At 45.3% G+C, this 23,877-nt stretch overlaps 1 protein-coding gene across 1 annotated transcript in view; it reads left to right on the top strand.

Annotated features, from left to right (window-relative positions):
- Positions 1 to 11,426: 11,426 nt before the first annotated feature.
- Positions 11,427 to 23,877, top strand: part of LOC146185200 (uncharacterized) — a 48,998-nt gene continuing 36,547 nt past the window's right edge. Inside the window, exon 1 of the mRNA XM_084606169.1 lies at positions 11,427 to 11,652. The gene's annotated coding sequence lies outside the window, so the exon portion shown is untranslated. The remainder of the gene's footprint in view (positions 11,653 to 23,877) is intronic.

Raw genomic sequence — 23,877 nt, 5'->3', positions numbered from 1 at the left:
GAATCACAGTTTTAGGTCTCGAAAGGCCGCCGTAAAAGTGGCTTTGCACAGAGACACACTTTTTTTTTCGTTGGGACAGAACAACAACACGATACGGCGAGCAGATTCATCTTAGCGCTGTTGATACTCTGCTGAATACTGTAGGCATTATCTCGAAATAAGCCCTCCAAGATGACATAAAAGCAGTCTATGTACTTTACCCAAGGCTTCCCCAATTTTTATACAAGATATGCCGTTGGAATATACACAAGAAATGCTTTACTTTTCCGCGCACTGTTTACGATGATGGAAAACTTCACTCGTCGGCAAATTCGGTCTGGCCGAAAATAGATGAGTAGATGAAACTCTTTCTGAAAGGAGGCATTAAAAGCCCCAGGTAAGCGGAAAAGAAGCGACAGCCCACATTTCTACCGCGCGAGTGAGCTCCTTCGTCAACACACCCGAGTTCGAGATTCGCCTCTCTATGCATTCGACTGTTCTAATGGAGAAAACTTCGACTGTTCTAATGGAGACTTTTAGTTAGTACTTGCTGGTGCCTGTGTCTCTGGAAGACCGCTCAGCCGTCTGTTTTCTTCTGTGATTTCGTATCAGTTGAGAGCGGTTAATACGTAAGGATGCGCGCCTGGGGAAAAGGAAAAGCGCCCGGATCGAAATAGCCTTCACGTTTCAGGTGCAACTGAATCCAGTCTTGCGCGCGATTCGTTTAAGTCCAGCTTCGCGTAACGCGTTTGGTTCGTTTTCGTCCAGAAGCCGCGCCGACGCAAATCCAGGACTGAGTAAACGCGAACTCGAGAGCAAACAGCTGCAATAAACGCAGGAAAGCTCCTTAAGCCTCTTAGCTGAGTGCCATATTCGGGAACTTGAGTGTGTATCGCCATCAAAATTTGTGCTTTGTGATGTTAGCTTTTTTAATGATGGCAAAATAGTTTTGGTGGGCTTCACCGCAGTAAGAAAAGTGGCAGCGCGATAAGAAAGAAGGAAAAAAGAAGTGGATTGATGAAGTAAGCGTGGTAGTGTACGTGCTCTGTTTGTGGGCGTCTTTTCCGAAGCAAATAATTTATGTTCTGATAGATGGCGCGAAGAAGTTGAATGAATTACGAAGACGCCCACTACTTGGGTTAATGTACCTTGACTTCCTGACGATGTGGATTTGTCGGCAAATTTGGTGCAACACAAACGCTACGCAAGTACAAAACGGGTCTCGATACTCATGTTGTTCATCAGGACGCGGACTAGAACACATTCTCTAGTGTCGTTGCTGTTTTGTGAACTCAGCACTTCCGAAAACTGCATTGCAATAATGTGGCTTTTCGAATTCTATTTTGTATTCCATCTGAAGACTTGCCTGGGATGAAAAGGCGCTTAGATGTCCGCATTTAAAAAAATTTGTTCTCTTTTTAAATTTCTGAAATCCCGCAACTCGAAAGAGGTTAGTGAGTATGTGGCTATGAATAATGATGTTGGCTTGGATCTTCAAATTACCACCATTACTCTATCTGACACACACACACACACACACACACACACACACACACACACACACACACACACACACACACACACACACACACACACACACACACACACACACACACACACACACACACACACACACACACACACACACACACACACACACACACACACACACACACACACACACACACACACACACACACACACACACACACACACACACACACACACACACACACACACACACACACACACACACACACACACACACACACACACACACACACACACACACACACACACACACACACACACACACACACACACACACACACACACACACACACACACACACACACACACACACACACACACACACACACACACACACACACACACACACACACACACACACACACACACACACACACACACACACACACACACACACACACACACACACACACACACACACACACACACACACACACACACACACACACACACACACACACACACACACACACACACACACACACACACACACACACACACACACACACACACACACACACACACACACACACACACACACACACACACACACACACACACACACACACACACACACACACACACACACACACACACACACACACACACACACACACACACACACACACACACACACACACACACACACACACACACACACACACACACACACACACACACACACACACACACACACACACACACACACACACACACACACACACACACACACACACACACACACACACACACACACACACACACACACACACACACACACACACACACACACACACACACACACACACACACACACACACACACACACACACACACACACACACACACACACACACACACACACACACACACACACACACACACACACACACACACACACACACACACACACACACACACACACACACACACACACACACACACACACACACACACAGAGTCTAACTTACACGCTTACACTCATTTACTAATTCGTACCTTAACTCTCTGGCTCACTCTCTGGTTCACTCATTAATACACTCACTCGGTCGTGACTGGTTAGTTAATTAACACATTCACTTACTCTCTCACTTGTTGATTCATTAACACACTCACTCGATCAATTAACTCTCTTGCTTAAAGGATCACACACTAACCCACTCTCTCTCTCTCGCTAACTGGCTTATTCATTAACACACTCCTTCGCTCACTGGTTCACGTATTAACACACTCTGTCTCTCACTGGTGCTCGCTAGTTCAATAATTAGCCTGCTCTCCCACACGCCCGCTAACTCGTTCACAAGTACACTCATTCGCTCACTGGTTCACTTATTAACACATTCACTTGCTTGCTCACTGGTTCACTCATTAACACACCCACTCGCTCGCTCGCTCACTCACGGGTTCACACGCTAACACTCACTCATTCGCTCACTGTTCGTCTACTCGCTCACTCGTTCGCTCACTAGTTCACTCGCCAGCACACTCGCTTACTCACTGTTTCTCTTTCTTACGAAATCACTCGCTCATTCAAACTCGCTTGTGCACTCGTTCGTTCACTCATTAAGCACTCGTTAACCTTCTCACTCGTTCGTTGACTCACTAATTCACACGCTCGCTCACTTTCTCACTCTTTCGTCGACTCGTTCTTTCACCCGCTCGCTCACTTTGTCACTCGATCGTCCGACTCCTACATTCACACACTCGCTCACTTTCTCACTCGTTCGTTGACTCACTCATTCACACTCACTCGCTCATTTCCTCGCTCGTTCTCTGACTGACTCATTCACACACTCCCTGACTTCCTCACTCGTTTGTTCTCTCACTAATTGACACACTCGCTCAGTCACCCAGTCCCTGCCAATCGCCGACTGTCCTGATTACTCCCCACTCTTGCTAATTCACTCGCTATCTCATGCACGGACACCTCGCAAAATTTTAGCGCAATTGCAGTTGAAGTGAAGAAAAAATGTAAACTCTGTTTTACGATGTTATTATGGGAAAAATGGTCAGCAAAAGTGAAAAATTCGTAAAACCGGAATTTGCAAGCAGGCGGAATGGGGGCGGGCAAAGCGTTTTCCCCCCGAAAATAACGGCCTTCAGTTTTCCACGAATGCCTTTATTTTTTAAAATTATAGCAACGTTACGCACCTTTTAAACATTTGTGAGGGCATCTTGGCCCTACTCACTTCTCGCACTCATGGCCTTGCAAACTGTTTCAGAAGGTTCGTCAAACAGACAAATTTCCGTCTTCAGCAATAAATCTTCACAAACATGTACTACTTTTTCAAGGCAACAAACTTAGGGTGCCCTTGCCTGCCACGTCATCGCCAAAGGAGGGATGACTGCGTTCGTTGCTTAAATGCAGATTAAGGAGAAATCTGAATGCTTCGGGAACCTACGCTAAACTGACGGACTCCCATTCGGGATATGAAATGCTCTTTTGAGCGAAGTGATTGTACGCGTTGTTGAGAAACTCTGAAACATGTTTTGATTTCCTGCTATATTTCTTTTCAGAGTTCCTCGTCCTCCATTTCGAATAAAAATTTCACGTTTTACACTACCCCTCGCTCTTTTTTCTATTGTTTCAATCAGCATGCTTTTGTCGCGTTATGTTTTTGGTCTCTGAGCACAAAATGAAAACCAGGAGCGATGTATACTTTTAGGCTGGATAGGCGTATATAGCTTTTTTTTTTTTTTTTTGCGGTAAGACCTTGCTGGAGATGTAATCTTTTCACCTACAAACAGAAATCTTAGAAACTTATTCTTTTTACTCATTAGAAATGACGGAAGCTCTACCCTGTGAAGTTTTTCTAAGCAGAAATTGTGAAGCGCCCCGTTTTCATAATGGTCGACTGACCCTAATTTGCAAGTATGCAAGATTTTTGTAGTGTTTTACGAATGGAATATGCACGCTGACTACTGGGGACGGCTTTCTGGGGTTCTTTAACGTGCACCAACATCGCACACCAAGGGTACGTTTTCGAAATCAACTCCTGTCGAAGTAATGCTGCTATGGGCAGGATTCAATCCCGCTTCCTTGAGATTAGCAGCTGACCGCCATAGTCACTGAACCATAGCGGCGGGTTTTTGCTCTAATTACGCCAGAAACAATGGTATATATTTCCTTTCTTAATTCTAAGCTGCTGTCTTGGCACACGTCTTCCTCTTGCATTTTTTAGTAACGGATTTCAAACAAGCCATTTTGTAACTTGCAGTAACACCGACGAAGCTGAAATTCTGCGTCATATGGTTGCCACTTTAGTTATCTCTTCATGAACCAGAATGAGACATGAAACATTGAGTTAAGAAATGGGAATAAATTGCAATCAAGAACCATTTTGTTTGTCCGAGAAAACAATCTATGCAGGATTCGCTAACGAAAACCACTCCGGGACATTTATATGGGTAGTATTACGGAGCTTTATTTCCGCCCCCCCCCCTCCCTTCTCCCCCTCCGCTCCACAGTTAGGCCGAAGTGCGGGTCTTGTTCAATAAGTGTTTCTATCCTCATAATCATTATAGTTATTAAGACCATAATCATCATTTCGATACCGTTGCACCGGTTTGGATTCCGCAAAGGCATAAAATGAGCCTTCAAGTTCGCTCCCTTATGAATTACATTTTGGCTTTCTACATTGCAAGTATTTTACGATTCTGCCATATAGAGTCGTTTCCGTGCTGCACCACAATCTGTGGGAAGTATTCCGTCGCGTAACATAATCGGTCGCAATCAGCATGGTACAAAATGCGGTTCCCCGAAAGCCTGGCAATGGTAAGAAGCAATGGGAAATCACAGAACGTACTTCGAGTTGCCTTGTGCATATGCATCCATTGGCCCAGTTTTGGGCAAGACGGTGCAGTCGGTACAACTCTAGATTTCCTGTTGAACTCCAAAGTATACGCACACAGCGTAATACCACAGCGTAAGTCGTCTTATCTTGATGTCGGCGGCAATCACTTCCTTTTTCTAAGGCACCGCAGCAATTTTGCGCGATGCACGTTGCAAGCCACCATTTCGGATCGCGTAAGTCTGAGGAAACTCAGGCTCTAAGTTTTTATGACCCCAGTATGGACGAAACAGGGATTGAAAGAAGGTAGAGGAAAAGAAGCGCTAGTTTGGTTCAGTTTGTAGGGTTTACCATCTCAAAATGACTCAGGCTATGTGGATGTTGCAGTGGAAGGCTCCAGACATTTCGACCAACTGGGGTTGCTTAACTCCAGGTGGTATAAAATTGCAAATTTGTAAATTGGTTTCACAGGAAAGGAACTGCTCAGAGTTTGCCACACTTCTCGGTGGACATCTGAACCGCGCCTTAAGGTAATGTAGGAACAGGTGCCGTAGTGAAGGGCAACGTAAAAATTTCGACCTCCTATGGATTTTTAACTTCGGATCAGTGGTTAAGGCGCTCTGCTACTGAACCAGAACTCCTAGTTTCGAGCACTACAGTTGCGGCCGCGTGTGGAAAGAGGCGAAACGCAGAAGCTTCCGTATGCTTACGATGTCTGCACGCTAAAGATTCTTATATGGTTGAAATTAGGCCATAGCCCTCCGATGCGGCACCCCTTTCTCTCTTACTTTCACTCCCATCTTCTTCCCATCCCTTACGGCCCGGCTCAGGTGCCCATCCTGATCTGTCACAAATACTGCGCCTTTGATTTCCTATAACACAATTAACATTTGTATATTTTTAACGTGTATTGATATTGCATAGCACACGGACGCCTATGAGATTTCGCCTCCATCGAAACGCGACCACCCCGGTCCGGTTAGAAGTCGGGTAATCATGACCAATGAGCCACCACGGCGAGCCTGCAGGTGGTCTTAATTTTTGGAGCCTGCCAATACGGCGTCTCGGAACTGATGCCGATCATTTCGGTTTCCGTTACATGTACTGATACCGCAAAGTGCGCTCCTCAGTTGTAAAAACTTGACGGAATGAAGCCTTCTTTTTTTTTTTTTTTTTTTTTTTTTATAAACCCGTCGCGTTGGTTAAGAAGGTGAGCGCAGCGGTCTACAAGCTTCTCAGTGCTGCCAAGTAGGTATGCAGGTTATTTTTAAATGGTGTCGTTCACTCGTGGAACCTACTCTATCCAGAAGCAATCAGTAGGCCAGGTGACTTTGAAGAGAACAATTCAGAAGTCGGCAGCCTTGCCGGAAATAAGTATACTTTTTGTTTTTGGCAAGCGCTCCTGCTCACGGTATAGAACCGTGCACTCACAAAAGCTGAGAAAGCTAAGACGGTTTTTAGGTTCGTCGTTGGGTTGAAAGAAGTTCACTGAAAGTAGGCAGGTATTTTATGAACCAGCGGACGAACAGAAATGGGAAGAACAGAACATCGAGCGACAAGTCAGGAAGGTTTGAATGAGGACTTGTTAGCATTGAACAGCGAAAAGCGAAAACAGCACTTCTAGAAAAGACCACATTTTCTTTCGCTATATCCTTACGAAACTTACACCCTTTACTGTTGACGACAATAACTCCCTTATTATGGTCATTCGTCGCACCTGCCCCTTTTCTGCTGCATAATAACTACCAAAGGTCGAGGTCCTTTGGTTCAAACCAGTTCAGAACGAAGTTTTCGCTGCAGACCTGTGCCAGCTCAAGATGAGAAAAAGTCTTTACGCATCATCGAGTGTACGAGACCTTCACCCTTTCTTTGACGGCGACGGTGAGCTCAGGATTAGGACCCGACTTCGGAATGCTGTAGCGACATTAAACGAGAAAGCGCCTGCACGGTGATTACCCGTGAACGCGCCTTGTGTTTCACGCATATCGCGATGTTGCCTACGGCAGGGTAAACGACACACTAGCTGAACTGTGAGTAAGGTGACGCGAGCCCGTCAATGTATTAATTTGCTCCTTGCAAGGGACGTGGTGCGTTCGCCGTTTCGGCTGAGAGTTGCTACTGCTCCGACAGCGCGTTTTAGAAGTGAAATGCTTCTGAACATGACCTTTAGAAGTCATGGGTGTCAATTTTACTCTATAAAGTTTCGCGAAAGACAGGCATCGCGTTGTCCCGCCGTAGGGCCCAATCATATTGAGCTTAACTGTCTGCGATCTTACCGCCTACTGCTTCCTCAAGGCTTTCATGAGGTTTTTTGACAAACGAGAGACTCTGCAGGTCATCTATTCCGATATATGGCGCTAGCAGTGCTTTAGAGGTTTGTTAGGCAGCAACATGTTCTTGTCATATAGAACATGAACGTTCATTGCCTAGAGAGCTCCCTAGTGGGGAGGGTTTTGGGAACAATTGATAAGAATCGTCATGATGTGCTTGCGGAAATCGCTTGGGACATGATATTTTGATATGCAGCAGCTAGGCGTACTTTAACGATTCCCTTGTTTGGGCCCCACAAAATGTGCTAGGGAGGCCACGCGCACGCGTGTTTGACTGCGCTTATCCGGAGCGCTCAGTTTCCTTAGCGTGGCCATGGTCTGAAATCGCTGATCTCACGCTTTCACATTTAAGGCGAGCAGGAAATCAGAACAAAAGTATGCCGAGGGCACTGAAAGCTAAAGAGAAACGTAGACATTCATGCGTGGCTAGGGAGAGGAAATATTCGAGAGCCCTGCCGTGTCCAACGCAAAGGCATTCATCGGGACACTGTTTCGCAGTCGAAATATTTCGGCTAAAGATGTCCTGCGCTTATGAACAACACGATTTTGTCACTCCGGCTGGAACATAAGACGTTTGCTGGAAATTATCTGTGGACAGCCATCATCTATCTATACTGGTAATCTTTCACAGACGTCCGCAATACTCAAAAGCGAAGAAGCACGTTCTGCGAAGGACTAAATAAAAAAAAATATGCTTGCAGCGTGCGTACTCTAAGCAGCATCCAGAAATAGCTCTATAGGGGATGTTGTTCAGCTAGTGAAAATATTTCTGCACGCTGCTTAGAGTACTAAACAACATCCCCTGTACAGCTACGTGTGCAGTAGAAACAAAACGGCCCATGCGGATACCATCTGTTTTAGTTTCTTTAGTTATAGTTTATGAAGTTTAACGTTCCAAAGCGACTCAGGCCATGAGAGACGCCGTAGTGGAGGGCTCCAGAAATTCTGACCACCTGGGGTTCTCTAACGTGCGCTGACATAGCGAAACGCACGGGTGTCTTTTTAGTCACTTCCATCGAAAAGCGACCGCCTTGGCTGCAGGATTCGATCCCACGACGTTGTGATTAACGAAAACGTTTGTGTTATGAAGAAAATAAGAAAATATATGCATTTTTTAGTCCGTTAATAAGTAGTTTAAAGAGAGTACGTTGGGATCAACGACTACGGCATTCATTGAGGGGAAGCCGCCTTCAAAGGCAGCTTTTTTTCTGTGAGAATTCTAATCAAAATCAATGAATATATTTTCAAACTCAGAATTGTATAAAAAATATATTGTAGCATAAAACATTGGTGCAGTTTTGGGGGGTTAAATTGATGGATAAAGGGCTAGCCTAAATCACACATATTGTATTAATTCCGACCAACAGCAGCTCACGCGACAGTGCGAAGAGGTCGAAGAAGGGGAGCCGAAGCCTTGTTGACGCTGCAGAGCTGGTTCGAGAGATGCCCAGTCGGTTGGTACTCGGATATCGCCTACAACAATGGTGTTCCAATAAACACTTTACAATGTATAGAATAATGCACAAGACACTATTTCAACGAACCATTCTTTTATTTCCAAAATCACAGGGGACTCAGGCGCCACAGGAAAGCAAGCGAGTTCAGCCCTGAAATTATGTCATTTAATTGTCTGGCATTTATTACATTATCTACAGTAGCTGATCTTGCTGGGTTTCCAGAGATTTTATGCGCTAGAACAATGTGGTCTCTAATTTACCGTAATAGTAGTGCACCCCACGGAATTAACGGCGGCTTAATAGCGCTTATAATAGCGTATAATAATATAATAGTATAATAGCGGTGCTGCAGTCAGCGCTTTTACGCCGCTGTGGCGCAGACAGGAACGTTTGCCATCAGAGGTGGCGTCGGCGCGACGCATTCGGCGGGCAGCACTCAATAAAGATCGAGTGGTCATGGTAATGGCATATGCAGATGATCTAGCGATATTCTGTGCGGGAAAATGATGTCAGAGAGAAGTTATCCACTTGACTGAACAGTCTGGTCAAGTTTTGAAGCACAGACGAGTTGTTCAAAGAGCCGTGTCGATGATTCGGATAATGGGAATATGCGTCCCTTGAATATGCTGGCGTTGAATGGACACGTGTTAAGCCCGTGTACCATGGCGTCCCATTAAGCGCATATAAGCACATCACAAGCTTTTGGGAGGAACGCATATACACTCTACAAAGCCATTCTCATACCTTCATTTTAATCGGTCTATCAGTATTCGACAAGGCCAGCGCTTGTAAAATGTTACTGGCAACCGAAATTTGTATTGCTCCATAGCTCATTCATTGCGCCATAGGCTTCATATTCATCGTTTCTATAGCGCGCTTGCCGCTTTTGTTTGGGGTCCTACTTTGTCGCATGAGGCGCGATGGCCCTTTCCGACGTGTTCTTTTTTGCCCTATATGTCTTTGTTTCGAGACGCTTATGATCGGATTGTTATTGCGTTTTGCAGATAAGTTTATTAATCGCTCTGGCTTTCTCTGATTGCTCGTTCTGACTTTTCAGAACGTTCTTGTTCGATGGGAATTTGTTAAAAATGTGTATTTTACGGGACGCATTTTAGGAGTCTGTCTTTCACTTGAAATTTTTTTTCAGTGTCACGGGAAACAAATTTCTAGAGAGATTTAATTTCCCTTCTTTTCCCCCCACCAGTTTATAGTTACCTGACTCACTTGTACGTGTTAGTAGAATTTCAGTTCCGCCGCGCACAAAGACTTTTTTTTTTTTTTTTTCTCATGAACTGCACTCTGATATCTTGTACGTAAAGTCGTGGCTTGAGAAAAAGGAAAGTTTTGTGTTGTGTAATAATTGCTGTGAATGTGACGTGCCAAAAAAATAGCATAGCTTCATTGACCGTAAAGATGCAATTTTTTTTTTGGTATGTGCTACAGGGAACATTAAAACAGAAAATTTATTTGAACTTACTGCTGTTTCGAATGCACCTACAAATATTATTTCTAACTAGACTATACAGATGATTCGCGTTAACGAATGGCATTGTGAATCGATTTCTTTTAGTTAAATAATTTCAGCCAGACGATTCTTTATATACCTGCAAGAATGGATTAAGAGACGGACTTCGTACCAGAGCGGCATCCCCTCTTGGTGGCATGCTCAGCCTTGCCTTCCTTCTGGTGACTGCTGCTTGAAGTGTTCGGCATTGGAATGATTTCAATACCGAGTATTAAGGGCTTTATGAAGAGCACATGCACATAGAACAGTGCTTCTCCACCTTAAATGCCACGTTAAAAATGTGCCCGCGTAGCCAAGGGGTAGAGTGTATGGCTTAAGACCTCAGGGTTACGACTCTGATCACGATGCTTGGTTACGATTCCCATCTCCCCCTCCGTAGACTTTCTTTTCAGCGCAATTTATTTTTCTTTTTGTTTTCATCTAGTGGTGACGTCCAATATTTTTGGGTCAATCCTGATTTCTCCTCACGTCAACACCTGCACCACAGAGTTCTCCGTTGAACCGAAGCCTCAGTGCTGTCGCGTTAAAAATTTACGAAATATCGATCGGCCGATCCGACGGTTATACATGAGCATGATTCAGCAAGATCCTTATGCCTGCATGTCTCTCTGCTGCCCTCTGTAATCGCCGCTGTTTACTGCGCCGAGCACGGTCGATGCACGGAGGGCAGTACGTTCAAAACTGCTAGAAGGAAGCATTTCGATCACGCGCCGATATGACGCACTCAAGCACCGCGCGCTCCTACCCCTTTTTATCTAGCCCACAATCGACCGGCGTTAACAGAACAGTCCAACCACAGGAAGCCGAACTGGTCTTTGTAGCAGCCCAAATGAAGCAAAAGCAGACGTCGTGAGTTGCCTGAAAACAGCCGAAATCTTCTTTAACGCGATAACGTCAAACGGGCCCCGTTCACCGAAAAACCGGAGTCAGTGCCGTCCGCCGGCGTTGGCGTTGTGAGCGCAAAATCAAGAGCATGGCACTGGAAGGGGGCAGCTGACATGGCCGAGTCCTAACTGGAGGTACGTTTACCTGACTTTACGTTTGGCAGGAGCTGTCAATTTCGGCGGCTCCTTTCACAAGGAAGGGTGATATCAGAATCAGCCTGCCAGGACCCTTGTATTCACGTCACCCCTAGACCACGCAGTCACATTCATCCGGCTCGGTTAAAGCGGGGCTTAATATGTGGGCTGGTAGCCTAGGATGTCGCGTCATACCCTTAAAGACGGAGCTCAACCGTCCCCCATAATTTTTTGTGTGATTATTTAGGCATATGAAGCTAATTTTCGGAAGTACGTCTAAATTTTTCCCGTGCATGACCGCTAAGATGGTGCGCATATAATTTTTTTTTTGCATCTGTTGCTGACTAACACTGGCATCTGTTACTGACCAGGCCAAAGTTCACTCATTGCTCATAGCCATGATGAAGCGTCGCATGACTGAACATTTTACAAATTGACGTCTGTAAGGTACAAAGTTTTCACACACGTACATTTACAGTCACGAATCCTACTCATGATACGTGCAATCATTCATTACTTTATGAAGTAACATACTGCAAGAGGCGGAGTATATGAAACGCAACGCACAGTAATGATTGGTAGTCATAGCCGTGAATTATGAAATGTAGCATAATGCTTTCGAATTCTCCTGCGTAAAAATTCCTAAAGGTTCCAGTCGAATGTATTTGGCTATTTTATGCTTACCCGGGATTATACATCAACTGTGTATTCCGTGATATACCTTTGCTTCATCTTCGACTGACTGCATCCGCGACCTTGAACTGAAAGTGCTCATTCATTCGCTCGAATCCAGTGATAACAGGGGGCAGAAATGTAAGAAAATGAGAATTTGCGCCGGAAAAATTGCAACCCACCCAAATATAGCCACACAGCCAAAAAGAATATTTTGACGCCAAGTCGGACAAATTTGGCCCTCCTTGGCTTTTATAGCAGAATGTTGGAAAACTACGACTGACAGGTGACAGCACTCCACCCTCCGTGCATACATCCCCGCGCATACGTTATCACTGTCTAATTCCTCCTACACCTCATCTCTCTGGAATATACCCCTCTTCCGCATCACCGCTATTCACGCAGCAGCTGTGTTTCTATCTGCTCTCCCCACTTCAGCGGCGTCAGTCGACGGCCGATTATTCAAGCAAACAGTCTTCGAACAATGCTCAACCTCGAGCGGGATTCTAACCGGTGGCGGAATGAAGGGATGAGCTTCACATGCCGCGGCTATTCGGGCGTGGAGTAGCCTGGAGGACTCCGGAATAATTTCGACCACCTGGAAATCTATGTGCACAGAATCACGCAGTTATCTTAAAATCCGATTCCGCTGCGTCATTACTTATCCAGGGCAGCATTAGGCCGCCTTGCTCGTCTTACAATCACGTGCAGCCGAGTAAGTTGACACTGAACATTAGCCAAGTGCTTCTCTGCTACGGCATCTGCCAGTCGCTTCTTATCTTTTAGACGCTTCCCTGCTTTTAGCGCACCCGTCCAAGCAGCGTATGAGGGCTGATAACTGAATAGGTGATGTTTAAGAAATTTGCAGAGGTTCTTCTTTCGTTTCCTTCTGTGTGTCGTAAAGTGTATCAAATTGAGTTTCAGTATTATGCTATATTTTATATATTTATATAAAATCGTTTCAGAGCGCAGAAGTCGTAGCTCACTGTTAAATGCTCCCAGAATACCGGAGAAGGGTCTGTAAAGTGGGCAAGTGCTGCGTAATGTTGAGATTTTTGTAATGATTGTTTACCAGCTTAGCTGCGCGAATGCCTAACGTGGGCAAAGCACACAAGCATGCTTGTAATGCCGCGGCCTCATTGATAATTGAAAACAAAAAAAAAAAAGCGTTGCTTGATCGCATTGCTTGAGGATCTATGAGTGTAGCGGCAGGCGAGCGGCAGAAAAGCCAACGAGCTTATCAAGCATTGCTCAGTGCCGCTTGCGTGATAGAGGCACACATCTTGAGACACAGAGAAATTAGTCGATGACCTGCTGGGCCTTGTACGCCGTGAGAGACATTCCGTCGTTCCTTGAAGAAGGAGTTCTTTCACTGATTACATGTCTGTCTCGGAGTGAAAACTTTCGATGCTATGAAAAGATGTTCGAGATGACGAAATTAGACTCAGGAGGCTTCTGTATTTATTAGGAATTTCGCTAAGCTTGTGCTCTCGAAGAGCGCAAGATCAGCATTGTCAGCTATGAGGGCCACGAGATTATGGATTTTCGGGCGCCTGCGGCTCACGACAGCCGGGAGGGGGGGGGGGGGGGGGGGCGGGGGCTTTATCGATGCCGCTGTCTTAAATTTCGTTTTTTTTTTTTTCTTTTCCACCGGCCTTAACAAAGAGCCTCCTACACGTCTCTACGCCTTTATTCACTAAATTAAATATCCCTCGTTCGCTTGCGCCATTCCAGTTTGCCCGCGTCGTCAGGTTGTTGCGAAACCTAAAATCCCACTGCCTTCGCCCTGAGGAGTAAAGCTTCCACTCAATTCTTTTCTCCTCTGCTTTTCACCACGCTTGCTGTCTCTGCCTGTCCCCATCTGTGATGTTGGTCTCATCCGATGCTAAACCTAAGTTGCTTACATCACGGCGATGTACAGAGAATTTAGCCCTTGGCGGTAAGGAAGGAAAGGGCACATGAGGCAGAAAATGACTGTGCAACGGAAATTAGGAGGACTTACATAGTGAAAGAAGGAAAAAAAAAAGTGCCAAGGTGGTATAGTAGCTGGCCTTACACATGTCCTGTCTGGCCCTGTCTTTGCAACAGGAAATCAGTCCGCATCACTCACCAACGTCGACGAAAGAAACGGAGTTAGTCGTACACGCTTATTCGATTCCTTCGAGAAAAGTCTAAATGGATTTCTTGAGGGTAAGAACCGAGTGCTCGTAATTATATTTTGTTTTACAACTCCCTGTCTTTCTCTGCCACAGTACTCCCCGGCCGAAAAGGAAAATCAAGCTCTAGCGTATACAGATCAACCTTTATTTCTCAATATTAGGTCAAGCTTGACTCCTCGAAACCAGCATCTATTTGAGTTCTACGAAACTTTGCAGAGCTACGCGGTTCTATTTAATTCTCCGAGGTTGGGCATGGTCCACAAGCTCTGCGAACACAAAACAGATTCGAAGCTATTCAGGTAAAGCTAAATTACTCGGCTCTTAGACTGTATTCGACTACGTCTGCAGCCAAAGTGGTGAGCTGGATTTCTTTCCGATTCGGCTCCCGCAGCTCAAAGCGTTCAAGACGAAACGACAAACAGCTATGCTGCCAAACAAAACAAAAGCGAGCGAAGGCAAAGCGCGGTGGTTGCACCTATTGCACAACGGACCGACATACGGTGTTGGAAGCGCAATCCGCATTTCTTACAAGATGTGGCGGCCCCTGGACAGAGGCGACAATTTGTCTGCCACTGGTTGAACACAAACGCACTCAGACGGTGCAACCGCAATTCGGTTCCGCGAATCTCCAGCAGTGCTTTTCAAACCGCAATGTACAGCCTTTGTCAAAAGTGCACAGAGCCCAGGGTGCCTAGGTACCGATTCTACTTCATCTGGACACTGATTTCTCCTGATCCGGGCGCCGATTTATCTTCGTCTGGGCACCGAAACGTAGATTTCAGGAGGCCCGTTCACTCTGTCAGGCTTCCCCTCCCTCCTAAATTATGGCGCCATGGATCCATACAATCGTATGTAGAATGCCGCCCGAAGTTGTTGGTCGAGGCGGCAGAAGCTCGAAGAGCGTTCAGGGATTTGGAATCGAGTCTGTTACTGTGATCCGTTGTTAGCTCATGACGTTTCTCTAAGCGGACAGTTGTATAACGAGGCGTGGGGAGCACTCGAATGAGCTATTTTTCCTACATCCTTTTCAGAATAGGACGAGATGTCGGGTTAGTTGGTTTTGATCCATGATTGACAGCGCTTGGCCACATGGACAGAGTAAAGAACACGTAAAAGACGAACACAGGGGCTGAACTTCAACTTTATTCTAGAATCACCGATACTTTGCTTATATACCCACAAAGGCACCGACTAGGGGCGATTTTTGACACTCGTTGCAACAAAAAGTAACATGACAAATAAAAACCAAAAGATCTCACCGGAAGCGACAAACCCGAACAAGGTGAGAACGAAATGGGCAAGTCATTTTGAAGCCGCCAACAAGTGGAACAGTGAATCAATAAGAACAAAGAAATTTCCATGAACTAATCCGGGGACATATAACTAAACTCATACCAACACAGAAATCAAGCAAGGTGAATAAAGAAAGACGTAGTGGCCGATTCCACTCTGTGGGTATGTGCCATAAGTTATTTGGACAGCAGCAACAACAACAATGGTTAACAGAGGTAAAGCTAACAAATAACACAGCAAAACACATGAGATGAAGGGCCGTAAAAACTTAAAGAAAAGGCGCTTGAACAACAAAGATGAAGCCAACGATTAACATAGCTAAACGCAGAAGGTGAGGAGCACGAAATAGCTAAAATAAAGCAATGAAGGAAACGCGAAAGAGCAACTAAGGTGGAGTCATCAATTAACATAGGTAAAGGATGACGCTGAGCTGCATACAACCAAACGAGAAAGATAAAAAAATCAACAAATGAATTCAACAATTGTATGAAAGCTAGAACAGGGATTCAGAAAGAAAGACAATCTCTTTTTATGAGAGGGAAATGGAGGGTGTGCTTACACTATTATCCTTGAGCCTCAAAATCATTGCTGACAATAAATGTTTTCCAATCAATGGCGGCTTCCACTATTTCACGTGCTAGCTTATTCCGGTGCGATTTTAACACTGCGTTTGTTTTCGAAGATTGGTTGGCATGGCTGTTTTGAGTCACAGTTACGGCAGCGGACTAGCAGATTCTTAGACCCGATAAGTTATTTTTAGGCTCCATTAGCCTTTCATTGATGCATCGGCCCGTTTGGCCGATGTATACTTTACGGCAAGACATATGAATATAGTGAACAATGCCTTTCACGCGTGCCACTAACAGTTTTCTGTGCCACGTGGTGAAGCCTCTGTTTCTTTTTTTCTTTTTAATTAACAATGCGACAAAGCTACGATAGCTGCTCGGGGGCAGAAAAGACAGCGCCAACTGCTGCTTTCTTTCCAATCTGCTTAAGGTTGTGGGAAATTTGGTGCATGTAAGGAATAACTGCAACTTTTTTGTGCGTTTCAGCCAGTGGTTCCGTTTTTTCCCACTTGGTGTTTTTCAGCACTTTTTCTGTGACAGTGAAGAAGAGTTGTAATGGGTACCCTGACTGCGTGAGCCTTCACACCTGGTTCGGGAAGCTTTCTTGCAATCTGTGCTCGCATGACTTGTAAAAGGCGTTAACAAGGGCAGATTGGAGGATGTTTACTTTGACCAGCTTCGAGTGAGCAGAGTCTTATGGTTGGAAGGTTGTTGCCCCTTGGTTCAAATGCCCAGTACACGTGACTGGGTGTAAAGAAGATTCTTAGTTCCAGGAAGCGCATGGATTCATATTTCGGCATTTCGTGCGTTAATTCAAGAGGAGCCATAGCACTTACTTAAAACTTCAGGCACTTCCTGAAAAAAAAAAAAAAGGGGGGGGGGGAGGCTTCGTTGTCGTAGTCTAAAGAACTAAGAAATCGAAGAAAAGCTACGCCCATAGGGGAGCTGCGCAGGATGAACAGGAGCCACGGGCAAGCCCCATTATGCCTGCCCCATCTGCGGTCAATGGGGTACCGAAATATTTATTAAAAGGGTTGCCACGTCTTGAATGGCCCATGTGGGACCCACAGGGTCCCCACTTTGTGTGCTACTTAGGGAGGCTCTGCCTGTAAAGACATAGATGGCAGAAACGGAAATCATTGCGCCACTGGGTGTCAACTGCTTTGTTTTATTCAGAAAGTCGAAGAATGTTGAAAATGTGTTTATGCATTGTTGGAATGGGATGCTTTTGAGATGTTTTAGAGCGAACCTTAGCGTATCACTGTATTTGAGAAAGGGACCAATTAAACTTTTTGTAATGATATGAGATGGTTGCAAACTGGATAACTTTTGACAATTTACGTAGTCTGTAGGTTTTATGAAACATAAAGACAAGACGAATTATGACGTCGAGTCAAGGCACTCATGTGCCGAAACGAAGGGCCGAGGCTCAAATCCTGTTCATTTTTACTTGCTTTTGTTTTCATCTTTTTCTACAAGCACTCGTGTGTAGAATGGTAGGAAGAAGATGGCTACACAGCATGAAATGAAACTGAATAAAGGTTCAGGGAGAGCTTTAATTCGCAAGTAAATTTAGCCAACATTTCGACAAGGCGACTTGCCATCGATGGTCTTGGCAGTGTGATTATCACTGGCAGGATTTAAATTTGCTTTTACTTCCGAAAAAGAAAAACGAGGTATAGAGGGAGGAGAGAGAGAGGAGTCTTCAGCTACGAAGTGGTCATGTACGAGCAGAAAAGCTTCTCAATCAAGCGAGATGTCATCTCGGAAATGCGATACATGCAAGGAAAATGAGGATGATGCGTCATCAAGCGAGAGCGAGAATGAGATGAATGAGAACAGAGGGACAATATCCGAGAAGGCAGCTTCTATGATTTTGCTATTTAAGGGCCTGAGCCAGAAGCCGGTAGGAATTTTAACAGGCTTCTGGCTTAAGCCCTTAATTAGCGAAATCAGAGAAGCTGCCTTCTCGAACGTTATCCATCTGTTCTCATCCACCTCATTCTTGTTCTCATTTGCCGCATCATCCTCACTTTCCTGGCATGCATCGCATTTCCAAGCTGAAATTTCATTTAACCTAAGCTTCTTCTGGTCGTACCTGATTACTTCCGAAAAAATAGAATGTTTTTCACAGGCCGTGAAAGAAAAAAAGCGCAGCTTATTTTCCAATGACCTTCGATCATGAGAAACGCTGCACAGGAGCCATACTGTTTACAAGCAAGGTGCAGTAAAGTGCGCTTAGCAACGGATAAACCAGTGTAACTTCTTTCTTGTTTCAATGATATTGCCATTTATGCTGGAAAAGCGCTCGACAGAATTTCAGTCTTGTGTTTGAGAAATGATATCACAGGTCAAAGTCACCTCGAAGTCTGCAATGCCGTACTGCAATCGCAACAACACCTTCACTACTGCATTTAGGCAGAGAAGAATAAAGCGCAAGGGATAAAGAGAAATTCAAGCGTTTTCAGTCAGCACCTGACTTGTCCCTCTTCTCCCCGCTATTCGCTTTCTCAAGGGAAGGAAAGCGTAGCAGGGGGTGGCAGAAAGTTAGGTGGGTGGATGAAGTTCGCAGGGGTCAAGTGGATGCAGCTAGCACACGACCGGGTTAATTGGAGGATTATGGGAGAGGCCTTCGCCCTGCAGTGGGTATAGTCAGGCTGATGATGATGATGATGATGTGCTATTCCGTTCTTCGAAATGCAGTGCCAACTCGTCCACTATGTACCATCGTGCGCTGAAGTGGGGAGGCCACGACTTCGGAGGCCGGAGCGGGTGCGGGGACGCGCCGCGTCACTGCTGTCTCGCGCGGCTCGCTCGCTTCGAGAGTGCTTGGCGTGACGCAAGACATTCCATCGCTCTCGGGCTGGTGCTTATCATGCCGCACTAGTAGTTTGTCAGGATCATGATAAGCGCCAGACCGAGAGCGAGGGAAACTCTTGCGTCACTACGGGTACTCTTGCAGCGAGCGAGCCGCGCGAGATAGCAGCGACGCGGTGCGTACCTGCAGCCGCTGCGGCCGCCAAAGCCGCGGTCTCTCCACTTTTGAGCACGATAGTACGTTGCTCTGTTCATAAGCGACTTGTCAGAGTTGACAAAAGTACTCATTTTGCGCGCTACTTTAATGCCTATTGAATTCAGTGCGGCGGAAGTCAACTGTGGTAACTTAACGGCGTCTCACTTTTTCACCGCTGCTTTAATCTCAGCGTCCGGTAACCGGTAAGTTGAAAGTGAAGAAACCGTACGGCATTGATAATCAGCGACGTTTGGAAGCAGAGTCATCAAACCTGACCGAAATAACGGAAGTAATGTTGTAAATGTGTTGAACGAGTTAATAAAAAAAAAGGAAATCAAATTTAAGAGAGCGTTAACGCCTTAAAATCAGGATATAGTATGTTCTGCTTACCTTCCGCCAAAAGGAGCGATCACTGAGGCCTTATTGCATCACACGCCAGAATACAGCAAACATCGTTACATCGTGGTCATCAAGGGTGACAGGTTACAGGAAATGACGAAACAGAGCCTCGATGCCTTGTAGACCATAACAAATGCTGCGATTTTTGGTTTTTCAACGAGCTTCAAAACACTGAATAAACTGTACATCCTGGGTAAGGTATTACTGGCAATCGCACCATGCCTCACTCCATTTCTTAGGACGCAGCTCTTTGCCGCCGGTTCCTGCATTTCGCGGCGTCGCCGTTGTCACTCGTAACCAGCTCCATAAATAAATAAATAAATAAATAAATAAATAAATAAATAAATAAATAAATAAATAAATAAATATTGTTTTCCCCTGGAATCGAGCCTTCACCCCTTAGATCCTCAGTAGAGCGCTTTAACCAACTGCGCCACGCTCGGGATCGGGAAATGCACATCATAATTCTCCTCGTTTAGCGTGAGGATGATAGTAGCAATGACAATGACGTTGCAGTTAGTGATAATGACAATGATGACATTAGCAGCGATAATGACGGTGCATTTAATTGTTAATCATAATGAGAGCAAATGTGATGCACTGGGTGCACCAGCGACGCTTAGGCTTTCGCATTTCTGCACAGTAGATTTCACAGTGCTCTTAGAATCTTGGAGCGCAGCTCTTTGGCGACCGTTCCTGCGTTTCGCGGCTTCGCCGTCGGCGTCGCCGTTATACCTCGTAACCAGCTCCGCAGTCGAGGCGGGTTCCGCGTGGGCATGACTGTCGGCGCTGTAAAAGAGGAACTAGTTGGTATATCAGAAAAAAAGGGCACCACAGGGTAGAGCGTCAAGGAAAGGTGTGTAAGTGAGAAAATGGTTGATGTGGCTTACTTAGGCAATTAATTAGAGCCAATAACAATAATAAGCGGTTCATACAAAAGGCAAGACGCAATGTCTGTCACACCACTTTTGTGGACACCTTCTTCTTCTTCTTCTTCTTCTTCACCATCATCACCACCACCACCACCACCACCACCACCACCACCACCACCACCACCACCACCACCACCACCACCACCACCACCACCACCACCACCACCACCACCATCATCATCATCATCATCATCATCATCATCATCATCATCATCAGCCTGACTATACCCACTGCAGGTCGAAGGCCTCTCCCATATTTCTCCACTTAACCCGGCTCTGTGCTAGCTGCATCCACTTGACCCCTGCGAACTTCTTAATCTCATCCGCCCACCTAACTTTCTGCCGCCCCCTGCTACGCTTTCCTTTCCTTGGAATCCAGTTTGTTACCCTAAGCGACCATCGGTTATCCTTTCTTCGCAGTACATGTCCTGCCCATGTCCATTTCTTCTTCTTAATTTCCACTAGAATGTCGGTAACTTGAGTTATTTCTCTGACCCACTCTGCACGCTTCCTATCTATTAATGTTACCCCTACCATTTTTCGTTCCATAGCCCTCTGGGTTGTCCTCAACTTAAATAGAACTCTCTTGGTTAGCCTCCACGTTTCAGCGCCATAGGTAAAGTACAGGTAAGATGCAACTGTTATATACTTTCCTCTTTAGCGATATATACCGGTAAGCTGCTAGACAATCTGCGAGTGCTTGCCAAATGCGCTCCATCCGAATCTTATTCTTCTTGTTATTTCCTTTTCATGGTCCGGATCTACAGTTACTACCTGTCCTAAAGTAGACATATTCGCCTACTACTTCACGGCACCGTAAAGGACAGGAGGAAGATGTGAGCGTAAATGCGGAAAGAGGGAAATGGGTGCCGTAGGGGAGGGCTTTGAAGCATTTTCGACCACCTGGGACGGTTGCTGGGACCAACCACCAAATTTTTATCTGTTGTAGGCCGTCATTGCAGCCGCCACCGCTTAGGTGGTGGACGACGGCTGTCGCGGCGCGCGTCTTTCTCTCCCTCTTCTTTTTCTTCCTTCTCTACTTATCCCCCTTTCGTCCTCCCCAACAAGAACCACTTCTCTCTCTCGCTCTCTCCTGTCCGCACGAGGCAGCGGATGTGGCTTAGCTACACAGCCAATAGCAGGCCCGTGTATTTTCTTTTTCTTCTTTTTACAGCCAAAACAACAACAACACTCACATCGCACAGCACACGGACGCCTCTTCGTACCGCTTCCATCGAAACTTAGAGCCACTTAAGTGGTTTGCAGGAAATGAAAGGCCCTGTATCTGTCACTCGTGGAAGAGGAACAAGTTGGTCTGGAATATATGTGAAAAACAAAAAGTTGTCTGTAATTGTGCATACATGTCTTGCTCGAATCCTTTACCTAAATCTACCGAAAAGCTGATATAGCTGATGACCTGCGCTTAAGGTTTGCATTAGGAAGTAACGTAATCGTCGGCAACTTTTCCTCACCTTGTAGTGTCCTCGGACATACTAAACATAAGAAGCTATTTCTCCGGTCATAAATTCTCCAAGATTTTATACGCACATTGAAATAGTTTATTTGGACACACAGGACAGTGGGCGGATATAGAATTACACCACGGAGTCCTTGGTTTAATCAAATACTGCAAACGTGAAAGATCACACTTTCTTGTGCCGCTACGAAGCAAATATGTGCTACTTGAATGTCAAAGTTTGGTAAAACATCAAGGCAGTTGAATAAATTTTAATATCTTCCATGCTGTGGATGTCGTCTATTGCAAGTGCTGCCTCATTTACACGGCACCAGAGAGCTTGGAATTTCTTTGCGACCTGCTCAGTGATATACTTGGTTTGCATGCTCCTCTGATGGAGACGGAGAAGCTAAAACTCGTCTTTTTGTAAAAATTGTGGAAGTTTCATTGCCTCGGCAAGAGATCAAAGGAAACGGTTTTTAAATTGAGGACAAGAAATACATGCTCCAATCAGTGAAATACGTTTCTCTAATACTTTTCAAAGCGCTGACTGGAAAGCCTTGATAAAGTTGAATTCATAGTCTGTTAACAACTTATTACGCTTGCGACTGGTCTTACAGTTTTCAATTACACCCATACTTTTGAGAGCTCGCTGCCTGTTATGCTTTGCTTATGCTGCCTGAGACATGGCGGTGGCATTAAAGGTACCCTCGATTTTAGCATTTCCGGTGCCGCTCACACTACAATAAAGAAAGCGTTTATAAGGCGAATTATGCTTTAATAGAGCAGTCGATCTAGAGAAACTTTTGACAGCACCCCTCGTTTTAATATATATGAGTCTGTGTTAACTGCTAAAACTTTTGCTTCTTAATGAAAATCGCTGGAGCCTTGAAATGTAGGCTCGCATACAACAGGTTTGCTGGGCGTTACCGTGCACACAAATTTCTGGCGCTATACACTTGGCTGTTTCTTTTGAAGTCTGATATTGAAAAATAGAGTATTCAGCCGTTTAGAAAATCTTTCGCCAGTTCTTCGCAGCGTCTTAGCACCAGTGCTCCATGGACCCCAAAAGCTTAATCTTCATATGCTTGGACATGTCCAAGCGTGCCTTTGTACTGGCCGATTCGTTCGCTCTCCCGCAATGTCATATATGCTAACTGAAGTGACGTTGTTCATTCGGATGTACGGACCGCATGTAGAGACATAGGATTTAAAGCGTACCTTTTGCGCTAAGCAGCGTTTCAGGAAATTACGGTCTTTGTGGCCGACGAATGCCTTTAACCGGATTGCTTCATTCAGTTCGTTTTTGTATAGCATTTAGAAAATAGAAAACAATAATGGAGAACGGTATCTTTCATACATGCGGGCTTCTGCGCTTGAGGAACGCACCATTTAGTTTTATTGAAGCTACGTGCCGACGTATTGCTCCTTTCTCCGCAAATTGAGGCCAATCAACGCTTCTCTGACTAGAATGGACGGCGCCTATTTGCGCCTCCTTCACACCCGATGTCCAATGCTTGCTTTGGCTCAACGTGAAGAATATCGGAACGATAAATCGCCAGAGAAGTCTTTACTATGTCCCATATGGGTTGAAACATCATTTAATTGTTGGTGAGGCACTGAACGCTGACGTTGGTAGAGCTGAACTACATAAGCCACAGCCTGCGGCAATTTATACAACGATGAAATCATAGAGAATAAAAGAAAAAACTAACGTGTTGCCAGCTTTTCAACG

This window comes from Amblyomma maculatum, chromosome 6 (genome assembly GCF_055883805.1).
Source record: "Amblyomma maculatum isolate TAMU_Amacu chromosome 6, ASM5588380v1, whole genome shotgun sequence".
Lineage (NCBI taxonomy): Eukaryota > Metazoa > Arthropoda > Arachnida > Ixodida > Ixodidae > Amblyomma > Amblyomma maculatum.
Note: the sequence above shows the minus strand (reverse complement) of the source record. Positions and strands in the feature narration are given on the sequence as shown.